Source organism: Diplotaxodon limnothrissa, linkage group LG6 (assembly GCF_057381915.1).
Source record: "Diplotaxodon limnothrissa isolate DT_005_m linkage group LG6, D_limnothrissa_male_GT1.1, whole genome shotgun sequence".
Lineage (NCBI taxonomy): Eukaryota > Metazoa > Chordata > Actinopteri > Cichliformes > Cichlidae > Diplotaxodon > Diplotaxodon limnothrissa.
The window spans coordinates 32,810,448-32,827,862 of NC_140601.1; the positions used below are offsets into that span (position 1 = coordinate 32,810,448).

Sequence of the window (17,415 nt, forward strand, 5' to 3'; positions counted from 1 at the left end):
TATAAAAAATCAACTAAAATGGTGTAGTAACTTTTAAATTAGGGTCTATTTCCCTGAGAGGCACCACTGCACATGTTGCTGATAAAAAAGGACTGGATTATGTTGAAAATATGGACTCTGGGCAAATTTCTTTCGCCATTATGAACAAACAGATGGTCATGTTCAGGAATATGAATATGAACTGCTGACATAAGTCATTTTTATGGTGGTATGTACTGAGATGATCCACCTGGGTTTTAAATGTTAACCACTGTTAGATGTAACCAAAAATCTGATGATTCAGGCAGGTCTGTAACTGATTTGTCAATAAACTAATTTAATAATGAAAGGGCAGAAAAAAAGTCATTTGTAGCTGTTTTAGGTGTGTGGGTACAACAAGGAAGCGCTAAGGACACACCCTCCCTTCCCCGATCAGCACAACGCTGACCGTTAGCCATTAATGGCATTTGAGGAGGAAATTTTATACTTGTAAAAATCATGGCTAGGTGTAGACACACACTCTTCAAGCACACATGATCCATGCTTAGTGGATTTACACAAATGCTGACAAGCCAACGGTAATGCAATATTGGGTGTTTCACAAACTGTGTTTGCATATCAGCCCACGGCTCAGGCCTATTCACCTCGCTGAAGAGCCAACAAGGAAATATACAAACAGTGGATTAGAGAGATGGCCCATAGCCAGCTACTATCAGCATGTCCAAACATACAGTAACCTGGCTAACTGGCCTCATTGTTCAAACAGCTAAAGACGCTAACCATATTAGCAAGGGGGGGTGACTGGAAGAGCATCTAAAGGGTTACAGTGACATGGTCTATAACAGGTCGTGTGCTCTCTACTGTAAACTGACTGATGAAGTTACTATCATTAAAATGTGAACTATTTACTAGTAAAATTGAACTTGATGGCCTGCAAAAAGATATGTTTTCAATAAACTATCATTTATTCTACATAAGTGCTATTCCAGGTATGCAAGATAAGAGCTCTTAGGACAAATACACATTATTATCAGCGCATGCCTAGCTCAGCTATGTATGAGACCTTTTCAGGGGTTCTGTGGTCCCTGCAGCTTCATGCATGTGCTATGTGCAAACACTTGCTTGCATGCTTCATACACATGTAGTAAAGATTTAATGTTTCCAAAAATCATTTCAGGTGAAGACTGAACTGGATACATCACAGTAATGAAGTAATGAATCCCTGTCATAAAAATAGATGTTAGATTTTTTTCTGTTTTGTTCTTGAAAAAACAAAACAAACAAAACTGAGGTATGAACTGTAATTCTGGCCTAAGAATTGAGCTACGAACCAAGCTGTGGATCTGGAGAATCTGTACAGCCCTAAGAAATCACATTTCTGACAGATACTCTATTGTACAGTCAATTACTCTACTTGGGAGGAACGAAAGCATAATTCAAGAGTTCTGAAATAAAGATCTGAGTGCTCGTTCTATGAAATTCCTCGTGATCTGTCTGCATGCCAATGTACTGTTTTCATTTAACTGAAAAAAGAGGAAGATATGTAACCATGTGTCAGTCTGATATGTGTGACTGATGAGCATCCAGTTTATATGTGAAAGCTCGTGCGTCAGTCTGATGCTGAGTGGGAGTGTTTGTAAGTTGGTCTGCGTGCTACAGAAGATTATCAAACACACACACACACACACACACACACACACACACACACACACACACACACACACACACACACACACACACACACACATATTTCCATCCCTTTCAGTCCTCCTGCAGGGAGTTAACTCAACTCTCTCCAGTTTTTGTACTTTTATTAAATTAGTCTAATGGAGCGAAATGTGGATACGAAATTTTTACGTTCCTCTAAAAAGTCCAAGGGATGGTGTAAAGTAAAGCTAAATTATTCAAGTTTTTTATTTATAAATAATTAAAATGAAAGAGACGGACAAGCTGATAGCCAGTACTCTTAAAAAAAACGAAACCCAGAAGTTGGCCAGCAAACAAAAGCCGCACACACACAGTTCACAAGCTGCACAAACTCTCTGGTACTAGAGCTCGCCTTTCTCTGGCCTTAAGTACTCTGGCCTAATTTCTGAGTAGAGTCAGCTGCACAAAAGCGTGGCACCTAAGGTGGGAGAGACGGTGGACACACCCACGCAGAGTCAAAATCACAGCAGGCCCAGCTGGGGCCGTAACAGATACTGTATTGGTACAACTGACACTAATACCTAGGTATCAATTTCTTTTTCTAACCTGTTGCTTTCGATAAAAGTCTAAGAAAACTTCCAACTGATAACGGTATTGGCTGAACTAATTTTATTATTAGATGTATAATAGCTTTATAGGGTTTTAATCCACTGTAAGATGCAAAAATTCTCTATTTAGAGATTCGAACCAACAGATGTGAGTTGCAGTTTCACCAAAACTTGTTATTAAGCTTCTTATCACCATAAAAATCATTCTGTTAAACTAATTTAATCATTCGAGTGTCCTGTGCTTTATTTTGGGCCCTTGAACCAGTCAGTGTCCTCACCCTGTGCTACTCAACTACAAGAATCGGTGTTACTTTATGTATGAATAATTTGTACAACAGTGACGTGGGACTTCAGCTACAGCAGATTATCAGGAAATATATCCAAGTAATTGTTTTAAATGGATCATTTAGACAACGAGCCTAAATCGGAACCAAATAATGGAAAACATATTAAGAAACACAATGACTGATGGTTTCGTGGATTAAAATTATGTGAATTAAATGCTTTGCACTGCGCAATCAACATTTCGTAACCTGACCTCAACTAAAGAAGATTTCTGACTGCAATACTAGAAAGCACTCTTTGCATCAGAACACCAAATGAGGGAATGCCTTTTGGAAACATATCATTCATCACCCTAGTGAGGATTTAAAAGCCTGTGCCCAGAATCTATGTCAATGAGGCTAAAAGCTCTTCTGGAGGCAGTTGGCCCACAAGCTTAGTAGCACACTTTCATTTTTCATAGATGAGAAGCCAAGAAATTCCTTAAGATGCATCAGTCTGACACCAAGAAAACTCCAACTGTACTGAATTGGCAGAGAAACCAGTCAGTAAATCTGATTACATAACCGGTAAACAAGAGTGGTCTCGGTGGAAACTTTGAAAATTTGTGTTCCATCTGCATCTATAAGTAGGAGACATTTTCACTTGTATTAATAGGAACTGCACCAGTGTTAATAACTGGTTAAGTTAAAGAGTTTAGATAGACAAACATCTATTTTGTGAATTTCCCTCTTACTCCAACATGCCTTCTTCATAACAAAAATGCTGACATGCTACAGACAAAGATACGGACAACTCAAAAACAGGCACTAGCAAGCGGCACACAGATTGTAAAGATGGTGAAATCGACCTAGAGTATTTTGAAGGCCATTGAGCCTCACAATGCCTGGCATAATCCACATTCCTTTTCTTCTTCCATTTCAGATTTCAAACGTTGTCAACAGCGTGCTTGAAAGTCTAAAACAAACCTTGAGGGAGTTAAACGCTTGATATAACAGACAGTGAAAAGATGAAGTTTTCCAGCAGTAAAGTGCACAGCAGGTTGATAGTTGTGCGCATGGATTCAAAGGTATGAGTATCTACTGCTTTCTAAGGGCAGCACACTACTACGTGTCTGTCTATTGATCTTCTACAGGCTCTGTAAAGGCAGCACTCTGGGAGAAACTGACACCAGTACTCTAAGCCTCAATGCAGCTCAACGGGCTTTATTGATTTATTCAGACCAGCTGCCTGGAGCAGAAAGGGTTCAGCTGGGGACAGCTACACATACTACAACCACACATACAAAAACACCACAATGCTCATGCTGTAAACACTTAGCCATATACCTAGACATCTAACAGAGTTAAGAACCTGACCAACCTAAATTACGTGGCAGGATATCTTAAAGTTTCTTCCTCTTTAGTCTCCTTTCGCATATCATTTTTCCAGACTAAGCCATCGTCAATGATTTTCATAACAAACATTTCAAACTCTGTGCGTGCATTGCTGCAACAGAAAATTACATCTGTCCAGCAACCACCCCCGCCCCCCACCTCCCAAGAATGTTGTCTGTTCTTTGTCAATTAACATCAAACAACATTTGATGTATGTTACAAGACTCAAAAAAAAATTTTTTAAATTATAGAGCCAGATAAGATAAGACGTGCTGGCACTGCATGTAGGATAAAACCCAGTTGTTGTTGTTTTCTGCACAAACTTCCAATTTATCGAAGCACGAACAAACGCACAGAGAAACGCGTGCACACATCAGAGATGCGACAACTCAGAGCTCGTCGTGATTACATCTTCCGTGATAGCCATGTGAAGCTGTGTTGCAATGTTTTCAGATCATTCAGGTAACAGAACTGGTAAATATATTGGGAATACATCAGAATATTCTAGTTTGTTTTCGCTTCATGTTCTAATTGCGATCAAATGTTCAGGCCTGTGGTTAAAAAAAGGACAAACCGAACTGTGGGTTTCAATAATTATTACTTTATTATTATTCATCCTTTCGCAATCTGTCCATGCATCGTTTCATAATGTTTGTTTTTTTTATTTAATAGATCTGCATTAGATGACCTTAACACACGTTGAACCCACTTATTGAGGTTAAAGCCTGCTAAAGACTGCTAAATCATAAACTAACACACAAATAAATAAATCACAACACAGCAAATGAGATTTTACATTAGCAGCTCCGATGTTATCTCCTCCTGTATTAGCTGGACTAGCTTCTTTATGAATTCAATTATGTTTTGTAACAGTATAACGTGTCTCTTAAGCTCCTTGTGGCTTTTGTTTGGATCCTAAAATTATTTAAGAATGAATGGACATCCTAATGAGAAGGCCGAAATGTACCAGTGTGGTCAAGGAAAATATTTGCAACACGCAATGTCAAAACTAACCACATATGACAGTAGTGTTGACACATAAAGCAACAGCTACTTTCAGTTTGCTATCTGCTATGCCTTGTTTATGACAAGTTTCTTAGTTTTACAGCTGTATTAACACGCAACTTTAACTTAAAAATGACACAACTGACCAGATGACATAACATTTATAATAACCAAAAACAAAAACAACTTTATTTTTTTTGCATATCTTACCTCCTTAGCGTATACCGTATTCAGGAAATATGCAGCATCTCCATGTGGGAGACACATAAAGTGGATGAATCAAACTAACATGCACACACAAAAGTACCATTTTCTAAGCGTATGACTCATCGAAGGTAATGCAATGCGGTACGATTGCTCTTTTCCCTTATAGTCTCATACATTAGAAACCATCTCCCAACTTCTTAACACACGTGCACGGCTGGTTTTACCAGACCAGATCCACACAGGCATGAATCAATTAATCAATCAGTGAGACACGAAGATGAATGGAGAGGAAGTAAAGCTGAGTCGTCACATTCCACATGCACACTTGAAGCCCATACACATCATGGCTACACATACTCACCTACACAAACACACACATGCTACACAAACACACACGTGCTACACAAACACACACGTGCTACACAAACACACACGTGCTACACAAACACACACATGCACACACAGAAAATTACTCTCCAGAAAACAGACTCCCAACTCCCTGACACTGACACACATATAAACGCGCTACTCTATCAACATTAAAGAGCACCTACTGCACTCTTTCATTATTTACACTATATATACTGTTACAATGGCGGATGCTCAATAGTTTGAATTTTGTGTTTATAAAGTCCTGTAGTATACCTTTGAAGAGAAGAGATTTCTATGACGTACTCCAGAAGTACTCCTGTGCAGTTAGTAGTACTTGGGAAAATGGCAAATTCCCCAGGAATTTAGTCCTTCTTTGAAAACACCTGGACCAGGAACCAATGCTTATCCCAGGGGAATTCTCCTATGATGTGACGCACAGTGTATTTAATTTAACAATTTAAATGACAAATAATTATATGGAATATAAATACAAATATTTTAGAGCCTAATTTTAAAGATACAGTGTGTAAAATACCACTGCTAGATGTCAGATTGCAGTCAAATGACTACTGTCTTCTTACCCCAACCAATTCAAGTGCACAATCCTACTAAGGTGATTTGTTGAAGATCTCCTGAACCTTTGTGTCGGTAAAAGTTGCTGCTTTGGCCTAACAGTACCTGACAAGCTGGTGACAGGAGGGTCAGATGTATAATCTTCTGACACTAAGTGATTGGGCCGATAAATAAGCATATTTGTGCAAATTTTTGCTTGTTAGAGCCTTGACTTCAGTTCAGGAGATGAGTGTTGAGGTGAGGAGGAAGAGGATGATGTGGAAGGAAGGAGAGGGGGACAGGAATGGAAGAGGAAGATGAGAAAGACGTAATTCAAAAGAGATAATACACATGTACAAATGTGAAATGGTTAGCTAGAGATATCTGTGATCTTTAAATTATTTTACGTGGCTGGTCTCGAGTCGCATACATAGAATGCAATCAGGCAGGATGGTGAAATAAACTGTTCAGACTACTTCCCTCAGGAAGGAGGTTCTGCAGCATCCGGTCCCGTAACAGCAGACTGAGAGACAGCTTCTCCCATCAGGCTATCAGACTGCTGAACACGTCATAGACACCTCACCTCCACTACTGGAACTTCAACATTATGCACTCCATACTGTACAGTAATGCCACTGTTTTGCACATGTCTCAACTCTGTATATTTTTATATATTTTATCTATTGTTTACTCTATTTAATTTGTAAAATATGTGTACACACACACACACACACACACGTAGAAAAATATTTAGTATACACATCCAGAAATGCATATACTATTATATATTGTACATATATTTATTAGTTTCAGATGTAGCCATTCTTGTATTTTGCTTGTTTACATTATTGTATTTTGCACAACTCTGTTGCTTGTGAAGCTCGCACACAAGAATTTCACTCACATGTGCTGTACCAATGTACCTGCACATGTGATGTGACAATAAAAGTGATTTGATTTGATTTGAAATCAGTTTCGGCCACTATTTTCAAAGTGGAGACCAACATGGCGACTTCCAAAAAACCAGCAGCTGCTCCTTTGCATATTTAATAGATTAAATCAAACTTTATAATGATGCATTCATCAATTTGTTGCAAGATTTAATAATCAATAGATATTTATGAGTGTAACATTCTTTTTTTAATTAAATAATATTAAAAATGACTTACTTTATCTTTAATATAAATGAATTTCAGATAATTTCGAAAGCTTTGATCAATTGTGATGGCCTTTTTCACTTTCCGATGTCATACAGCACAATGATTTGCTCGTACATAAAGGCTGAATGATTTTGCAGCTTTGCATTGATACACACCCTTAGTACATATAAAGATAAACTCCTGAAAGGTAGTTCTACAATTCGTAAGCACAAACGTAAACATGAATCGAGACAGACTTGATCCAAAAAATGTGTACAAGTGTGCAACAAGCATACCGAGACAAATGTCTGGGCAAATGTTTTAAAACTACATCTGACATTTCAGACCATCCCCAGAGAGATGGCTCATTCCCAACTCACTACTTCCTGACAAATGACCTTTGACTTTATGGCAACTTCCAACCACATGATCAAAACAGTGACCCAAAGGTCGTTGACTCCCCTCTGGTCCCACACACAGAGAAGTGAACGTATGTGAATACAAAAGAGGGATGGAGACACTTCAGCAGACTAATTAAAGAACTTCCATCGTTCTTTGTTTTCTCATTCTTTCATTTTGCTGCTTGAACAATCAGAAATAAATAAATCCAGAGCTAAAAATAGATTTAAACTTGCTTCCCCCTTTCATAGATTTATCCTCCAACTGTCCAATTTTATTCACGTTCACCTTCAACTTCTTCTCCTTTGTCTCGCCAGACCTTACATCTCGCAGCACCTCTCGCTACCTATTTTTATAGTTGATCTGCCTCGTCTCTGCTGTCTTGTTCTTTCCCTTTTTTTTCAGCTGTCTGCCTTCAACTTTCTCCCACCGCTCACTCTTCCCCTCTCCAGCCCTTCCCTTTCCTATCCTCCAGTTTTCTCCCTGGTCCGTGGCGGGTCTTGAGAACAGGGCTCGACAATAGCAGAAGCCTCCATATTTGGACACGCTGATGGAACCGAGGGATGAGGCTCTCACACGATCCTCCTTCAAATACCCTCCCATTCCTCCCTCTCATCCATCCCTCTATCCCTCCTCCCTTCCCTCTTTTGAGCCATCATTTTAGTCCAGGGAGTTCCTCACTCTCTCCCTCTGCTTCATCCATTTCTTTTCCTTTGCACCACCTCCTTGATCTTTTAAATGTCATTGCTGGGATTTAATAAAGCGTCTATAGGGACCCTGGTGGGTTTCTTCTCTGGTTTTGGTCAAACACGAGACCTTGGTCCCGTCGCCCAAGGGTTTGTTCGCATATTTCTAAATTGGTCTAATCAGGAAAAGTTGTAAAAGTCTGACAAACAACACAAAATGTTGACTTTGTTTTTTCATATACATATTTTGGAGTTGGCATTAACGGATTAAGGTTGGGGTCATGGGGATTTCCTATTAACATCGTGTTTTAAGAAAACATATTAGCATTTTCATCACCCGCAGTTTGTTTGCGCCACAATCAGGAGGTCCTACAAGTGTGTGAGTGCGCGGCATGCAGTACAGCGGGTTGACAGGAAAAGTGACGCACTCCAACTGCCACTGCGTCACTCTGATAAACATACAATCACGCACACACAGCTGTTAAAAGGCATTTAAGTGTCTCACTTCGCAGAGTCTCTTGAGTTTCGCCCGGGGAGGTTGCTGTTCAGCGGCAGAGGAAAGTCCTTGAGGAAGAAATGACCAACCTTGGTCTTGCTCGGGAGAGCTGATGACGACTGATGCATCACTTTTTTGTGTGTGTTTTTTTAATGCATGCGCACACGGATGGGCACATACTAATCTTGACTCCATAGTGTGGTGGTTAAACCTAATGCAAAACACATGCAGTGCGGTGACAGATATTTATTGTCTCCGTGAGATCTTATCTGCTTCTGGTGCAAATGAACTTGATTTGCAACACTACAGAGAACAACTGTTGCACAGAGTGAATCATTCTGCTATCTGCCATAGATTCACAATGTCCAGTCACACAGTCACAAAGACACATACACACCTCCTTGCTGCCCAAAGCTAGTTTGTGGGAAATCCTTGGGAAAAGGTCATAACCACAGAATATGCTCCCTCTCTTCTTTTTCCCCTCCCTCTTTTTCTCTTTCCACTGATGTCACACAACTCTCTCTTTCCACAGACCACCAAGGGATGCCACTTTGCATTCCTATTATAGTATGATTTTACTGATACAGGTTTTTTGAAGGCTATTAAAAAGATATTTGGAAAAAGAACTTCTGCCATGTTGTTGTTCAGTGGCAAACCTCCACTAAAACAGCTCACTGTCTGGGCAGTATTTACTTCTAAGGAAAAAGAATTGTATTTTGTCTTCTTTGTTCTTTTTAAACATATTTGTAGGCTTTTGTTATTGGCTCAATAAAAACAATAGATAATTGTTTTTTTCATGATTTATGTGCATTTAATACATCTGTAGCATTCATTTCATTGTTCCTTATATAACATTATTATCACTTTGACATTCAGATATATCTATTGACACTAAAGGAAAGGTCAGAGGTCAAATGTGACATGATATTTTACATCTTTATATGGTACTTTCTATATAGTTGACAACACACACCACACTTGTAAAATTCATAGTTTCTAAGTTATAATGATTTTTAATCCATTTTCTACCAATAGATCATTAGGTTTACCCTAAAGGCCTTGGTGGATATAAGCAGAAATGAAGGGGTTGTTAACATGACTCCACTCTATATTCATACAAAGTTTCATCAGATTTCATTCAAAGCTTTTCGAGATCTCTTGTTTACAGACAGAAAGACATGCATGCAAAAACAGAACCTCCTTTGTGAAGGTAACCAGAAAGTGAAACTCTGAAAACTGAGAATCTCCTTTGTGGGAGTGTCCGGCACCGTTATACGTGGCATGAACGTGTTTTTAAATGGCAGGAGAAACCTGAGCAAAGCTGTAAACAAGGATGACATGTGAACGCCATACAGAAAGACCATGGCTGGGTTAGAAGCTAGGCCCATCTTTCTATGAACCACTGGCTATTTTGGGTACAACAAACAAGTGTTTTAAGAAAACACTCAGTAACTCATAACTTATGTAACTTATGTGTATGTATGCACTTCTTGCTTCTCCGTAATTGGATATGCTCATTCTCAAGGTCTCACACCTGCAGTCACGTCTTCTATGTGACCAAAGGGCATGTTGGGAAACAAAGGAAATTATTGACTGAACTTGGCAGGTTAGCGAAAAGTCGCCACACCCAGCAGATCAGATCCTTTGTTGAACAGATGGAAATCTTCTACAGATTGCCATTTTTTTACTTAACTGTAACTACTAATGCGAGTTTTCCTTCTTTTACTCAGTGAAATTATTCTGACTGTGGATACTGTGTTGTGGAGTGCTTGCACCGTGTCTCTATAATTATGCTTGCAGGTCATTTTGACCCACGTGCCATCAGAAACATATAAAACCCAGGCACGAAAAATCTGTTTTTGTTGTTAAAAATTACTTTATTTTCACTAATTACAACATTGAAAACATTGAAAACATTGAGTAACAGCGACTTATCCCAGTGGCTTTATAGCGCGGCAATGTCAGAGGCAGAATAAACTGAGACTCAAGCTTATAGATGCTTTTGTTTGTAGCCTAACCTTAAACAACTCATTTGCTATTTTTAACTGAGTTAGTGGCTCTGCATCCAGGGGTGTTTGCTATTTTTGTTTTTTAAACGAATGAATGATGTGTCTGTGACAACATCTCATAATATGTGATCGTTCAAATGACTCATTGCATACATAGGGAACACTATGTATGTAGCATACAGTGGAAAGTAAAACACAGCGGTCCTAATATGTCAAATCCAAAACTTCTTTGAATTCATTCAATTAAAACAGAAAACTGTAAAAGCCAGAATGTAATGCCTCCCTGTCTTTTTCCATTGCAGCTGTGATATTTAAAAAGAAAATTTTACACACTTAAAAAGGAAAAAAATACACATCTACACAAAACCTTGCCTGCAGTACAATGTGCCAGTCAAACATTTGAGCAAAGTGTTTGTCTTCCATTCTTTGCTCATGCCTTGACATATCTGGGATGTGACTGCCCAAATCTTATTCTGCCTGTTCCCCTCACAGGCTATAAACTCTTTTTCTCCAAGCACTTCGGCTTTTATAAACCAGTGCAACGGAAGCTCATGGATTTTTTAACAGGCTAGGGGCTGCGCTCCGTATCTATTATTCAGAACAGCCGTTTAACACAGCACCACCCCAGCAAACCATAGCCGGCACACACACACACAGACACACACACACACTCACAGGGCAGTAGAGGCAAACCACGATGCTGCCAAACTGACACGCGCAGCTGCTACGAATGTGGAATTTTAAACAGCTGTCAGATTACACAAACAGACATAAAGAGCAGAATAACTAGCAGGCAAATTAGACATATTATTGTGTCGTGTGCAAACCCTAAATGAAAGTCCGCAGATGTCCATGGCACAACCTTGAGCCACGCGCCAACGTGAACACGTTCAATTTTTGCGATTCTACCAGTCATAAAATCTCTTTGAGCTGGTCAATTAGTAACAGCGAGGCAGGAGTGTCAGGTAGGCCTTTGCCCCCAGAAAGTGAATTATTATGGCAATCTACCATTCAATGGTGAAAGGGATGACCATGACAAGGCAAAAACTCTCAGGGTCTGATGGCACGAACTGCATCTTACCACATAACCATGATATCAATGGCTTAAACCCGGTCACAGAACATAATAAATGTTATCATCTACTCTCCGAGTCCTCCCACATTTCTTGTGTGCCTCTGAACGAATTCATCGGAATTTCGTCCCCAAACACCCGGACTGATAAAGAGCGGGATTTTTATTGTGTTTTCACACGATTCTTGTGTTTACACAAGCCAGCTTTATCAATCTCTACCTAATGTTGACATTTTTAGTCTCCACTTTAAGCTGTGCTAGCTATTTCACTATATGCCACCTTTTGTACTTCACACAAAGGGTGGCACCTTTGCATGAAGTAAAAAACCAACAAAAACAATCAACAAGTCATATTCTAGCACCGTCACATGGCTTCATGTGATCATGCTGAAGACTTCTGGATATGAGCTAAACGCAGGCAAACATACACCAAATGTAAAGACAGCGCAACGTGTGCCAACGCTGTTAGGTAAAGCTCCACTGAAGCTCAAATATGAACACGAGCATGTGCAAACACACAAATACATGATGGACTCACGATGGACAGAGCTATGCAGGTGACTCCTGAGTAAGGTGTAGGTCGTAGAAAAGACTAGTTATAGATTAAATGTAGTTGTGTGTGTCTCTGTGTGTGTAGTCTTCTTGAGGACCAGTTTGATTTTTAAAACACAGAGTGGAGGCAGTTTTGGCTACTTTCAAACATCTCGCTGTTGGGTTATAATGGTTCGAGTTAGAGTTAGATTTATTTACTTCTAATACAGGTTGACTTCCTAATTTAATTTAAGTACATGTACATGTACAAATGCATGTTTGTGTTTGCTATACATCTGCAATCAGACTAGGACAGGGCCGGGCACGCTTATCAACACTGAACACACACACATACACATTTGAGTCATGTCATTCTTGGGCAATGGAAATGACAAACCTCTAGTGAAATAAGCCGGTTGTTTGAATAACAGCAAGGTGATTAGACAGCTGCCTGGGTGAGGGAAAACTAACTGTTACTACAGATCTATTTAAAGAAACAGATGCAGAGGATAACAGAGTGTTATTACAGGTCATTCAGACGTTAGAAGGAAGGGAAACTGTGTTTCTGTTAGAATCGAGACAAAGAAGACCATCTGTAGAAAGGTCCTGCTCCTATTATATTCTGCTGGTTCATTGGCTCCTGACAGTCAGAGTTACATTATGATTTACTATCAGATCTACAACATCATTTCTCTCTCTGGGACACACAGAGCATTAATGGTAATGGAATTAGGATGTACTTAATATAATACTGCAGGAGACCATTTTGCAAGTCATTTCTGAGCAATTTGTGCATGTACAAGACTGGAGAGCAGAGCAGCGTCACGCTGGTTATGCTTTTCGGCTTTGAACGTCTTCACATTATGCTAAACTTCATCAGGTGTCAACTGAAAATCATTTTAAATTTAAAAAAGTAGTAATATGAACTAAAACACGCACACACAGCTTTATCAGGACAAACTGATTTGCTACGCCTACAAAAATCTCACTCGTTCAGCTTAGTTTCACTTGGATCATATTTTTCCCCATCCATGCCTGCAGTGTTGCTTCCATACTATATTTCAAGGATGTACATATTTGACTCCAGGTGTGAAAAATGAAGCCGATGGAGAAGATCAAATTCTTTTTAAAGGCCACCACAGGCTGCAAAAAGAACCCTGACTATACGGAAGTCTATGAGAAAATTGCTTTATTATTTCAGTAAACATCTTTAAAATGAATTTTAGAAGTTTAGAGTCTTCCTCAGTACAGTATGATCTCATTTTGCAGTTTATGATTCTAGTTACAGTAAAACAAGAGGGCTTCACTACTTTGTGACTGACTGTTGCTACCATATGAATTGAAGATATTTTCTTTAGGTTCTCAGTCAGATACACATCTCACAGTCATGTCCAGCTTCATGCGTCCATCCATTCATTTTCTTCTGCTTATACAATTAAAGCTACCATGGGGCAAGAGGCAGGGTGCACCCTGGACCGGTCGACAGCCTGTTGCATGGCCAATACAAAGAGACAGACAACCACTCATACTCGCATTCACACTTACAGCCAATTTAAAGTCACCGATTAACCTGACCCACTCACGGCATGGCTTTAGACTTTGGGAACAAGGTGTACTACCTGGAGAGAAGTCACGCAGCCACTGGGAGAACATCCAAACTGCACACAGAAAGGCCCCGGCCTGATGGTGGATTTGAACCACCAAAGTGCGGTCCAACGTGACGTAAAACATGACTATTTTGAGGTTAGATTATCCAGGAGGGACCGACCTCCTGCATGAGAGCCAATCAGCAAACAAAAGAGTTGATGAAATAGTTGGAAAATTATTTTTTTAAGCAGTTTAGAACACGTGTCAGAAATCAATGTAAACTTCCTAAAATGAAAACATAACAAATAATCTGTAAAGTTTTTCAAAGGAAAAAAACATATCATAAGTGAAATGTTTGATATTTCCAATTAAAAGACTGATTTTGGAGCCTGTGTCTGAAAAAAAAAGGAGCTCTACATACAGAAACTACAAGTTTTTCACTGCTTACATCCCGCTGTGGTCAAACACTACACCACACCTAACAAACAGTCCCAAATAACAAGAAGAAGCTACTTTTAGCTGCTTCATAAATGTGGTTGCCACTGCAGGTAACTGATTTGATTTGGCAGACTTTTATGCCACATGTTCTTCCTCACATAACTCCAAAGGGATTTGTGGCTCCTCTCAGGATCAAACAGAGCATCTTTTCTCTTGTTAGGCGAATGTGCAAATCCTATAAGTAATAATATAAGTATCAAAATAGTGCTGCTGCCAAGGATTTCAGTAGATTAGCATTTAAAGAAGCTAGAGGAATTAAATCAGAACTGTTTTTACCACCATCAAGTCCCATAAAGCGTTTCATACTGCGCTTTATGGGACTTACAGGATTAGTGAGTGATAAGCATAAGCCCTGGTCCTCTTTAATTGCCTGCAATGTCTGTCACACCTCGAGTAAAAACATTAAGTAGTAAAAGTGGTTATATGCCCATACGTTTATTAAAATATATATAGACCTAGTTTTTCCTTTGTTTTCAGCTCTAACGTTACTGTACTTTTGTACTTATCACTTTTATCATACGCAGTGGATACCGAAAGACACGGAGCCGCTTGGAAGACCACCTAGAGAAGTGATTTCAAGTGACCTTTGAACCTTACAGTGAACGCATTCCTCCAAACAAACAGATCGAGGTGATGCACGTGACAATACCATGAGAGAGCCTTGCAAAAGCAGATGAAATGAGACAAAAAAAGATTTTCTAAGAGAAAGAGATGAACAAACACACAGCGTTTTAAAGCCACCCCGGCAACCTGAGTTCACCTGTGAGTGATCAACTGATGTGTACAGTAAAAGCACCTCTGTGTACATAAGACACAAAGACTTTGATCAGCCATTTCTTATCTTTACTGTAAAACACACACAGGCGGAAGCACAAGCCCACGTTTTGTTTGGCTAGCTAGCGCGGTGATGTAGCTCCCAATGAAGGGTGAAGATCTGAAGAGCAGAGCAAATTATAACGTGGCAGCGAGAGCACTGCTGTGTGTTTCTGTCTCTGTGTTACTGATCATCTCCTCCTGACAGGTTTTGTTAAAAATCAAAAAATCAGGATTAACAGCTGAGAAACTGCAGCTACTGAGCGAAAGCATGAAATACTCTTTGGCCTGTGCAGCTGTCGTGGTTCTTTTGTGCAAAGACTGGTTTCAATAATGATCCTTTTATCATACTGTCAATTTATAAAGCAGTTTTTAATGGTTAATTATCTACCACACCAGACATTTCATCAATACATGTGCGTGCCTGATAAATGTTCAGTGATGTTGTTTAGGGGGGTTTTAGTGTTGGTTGTTGTTGGGGTTTTTTGTGTGTTATTTTACTGATCAGCTAAATGATCAGCAAATCCAGAATATACTTCTTTATACTGGCAAAACTCTAACTAATTAAATCACTGTTCAAGTGTTCCAGTAAGGCTTGAAAACACCATGGTTTTAAACTGAAACAGCTCAAATGGAGTCCATATACATTACATGTAATTAATGAGCCAAGGAAAGCTTGTTTTGACATAGTGTGAAAGTCACTGTCTGGGCAGCTTTTGAATGTATTTGCATGAGATTTGGAACTTCTTTTGTCACTTGACCCATGAATACCCCGATCGTGTTGAGACAGATAGGAGGAACGTGCACGGTGGCTTTCACAGTAAATGATTTTGCTAGCATGTAAGATCTGAGATTAATAGAAATGCTGAAAATGAGCCAGTCACCTTTACCTCCAGAAAACAGTGGTTGACGCCAAATATAGTGAAAAGAATACAAACGGACAGCCCCGTGACACACTAGGGCTGGCCTGGTACGGCTAAGGATCTGCTGTTTGCAACTGCATATTTAGGTGACATGTTTGATTTAGCAAAGACTAATCAGCCTGAGGGCATGGACTTTCCACTGAAACTCCATGCAAGAGTAGGATGGACCAGTTTGTAAATATGTGTGCGAGCGTGTGTGGAAAAAAGCCAAATGCATGCAGCTTGCATGTATACACGTGCAAGCACACAAATATGTATACACACGGGCACCAAGTTTAGACGCAAATCGAAACTGAAAAGGCGCTAGTGCTACGCCATGATACCATGAGAACAGTTCAAGGCTGATACCTTGAGTCTAGCAGACGTATAACAGGCTGCTATATTGTACTGTAAAGGAAAAACATTGCGCATTAGCGCAAGAGGTAAAGCAGGGATAAAGAAACTGGCTAAACACGAATACGCGACAGAAATGTGCTTCCCTCACCACCTGCAGTGAAATCTGAGTGTGTTTGTGTGCTTGAAGCTAAAAGAGATATGGCAGGCCTGGATTAGAGAGGACGGAGGCGGCACGAGCATTTGAGCAGAGCAATCAGTGACACAAGCAGGATTTAAATATGAGGCGAAGCAGGAAAATTGAGAATGCAAAAATCATCTCGCTGGAAATAAACTGTGTGTAAAATCTGACAGCACGAACAATAACATCAAAAAGGTCAAGCAGAAAAAAACCACACATGCACAGGAAAGAAATACAGCAGCACACACAGGCCTAATGGGCTTTAATAAAAAGTTGCTGTAGATTTGGAGCTTTTCAGTTGTGGGTGTGAATAGATATGCATCAAATGAGCAAAGGTAAATGGAAATTGTCATGTACCACTGAGCTGGAGGGAGGATTTGGACCCAAAGTGCAGGATGCAGGACGCAGGACGCAGGACGTGAAAGCGCTTCAACTTTATTACTGGTAACTTAAGAAGCGCTGCTATAACTACCACATAGTTAAAAAATTATGACTTCTTCTTCTTCTTTCAAGTAAGGCAAGTTGTAAAGAAAACAGATTCCTCATGGTGCACTGAGATGTGATTTGCAGCTGCGTCATCCATTGCACAAACTGCATTTCTGATACAGGCTGAGTATTTGTAAAGGAGAGAATGGCAAGTGGTGTTTCAGTGAGAGAGAATGAATGGAAGCATGACACCGGAGCCGGCTCATTCAGCCTAGCGAAGGATCTATAGCAAAG

General features: G+C 39.7%; 1 protein-coding gene across 2 annotated transcripts in view; it reads right to left on the bottom strand.

Moving 5' to 3' along the window:
- The window catches only part of adcy9a (adenylate cyclase 9a), a 54,765-nt gene that overhangs the window by 29,837 nt on the left and 7,513 nt on the right, over window positions 1-17,415 (bottom strand). The gene's annotated exons all lie outside the window — the stretch shown is intronic.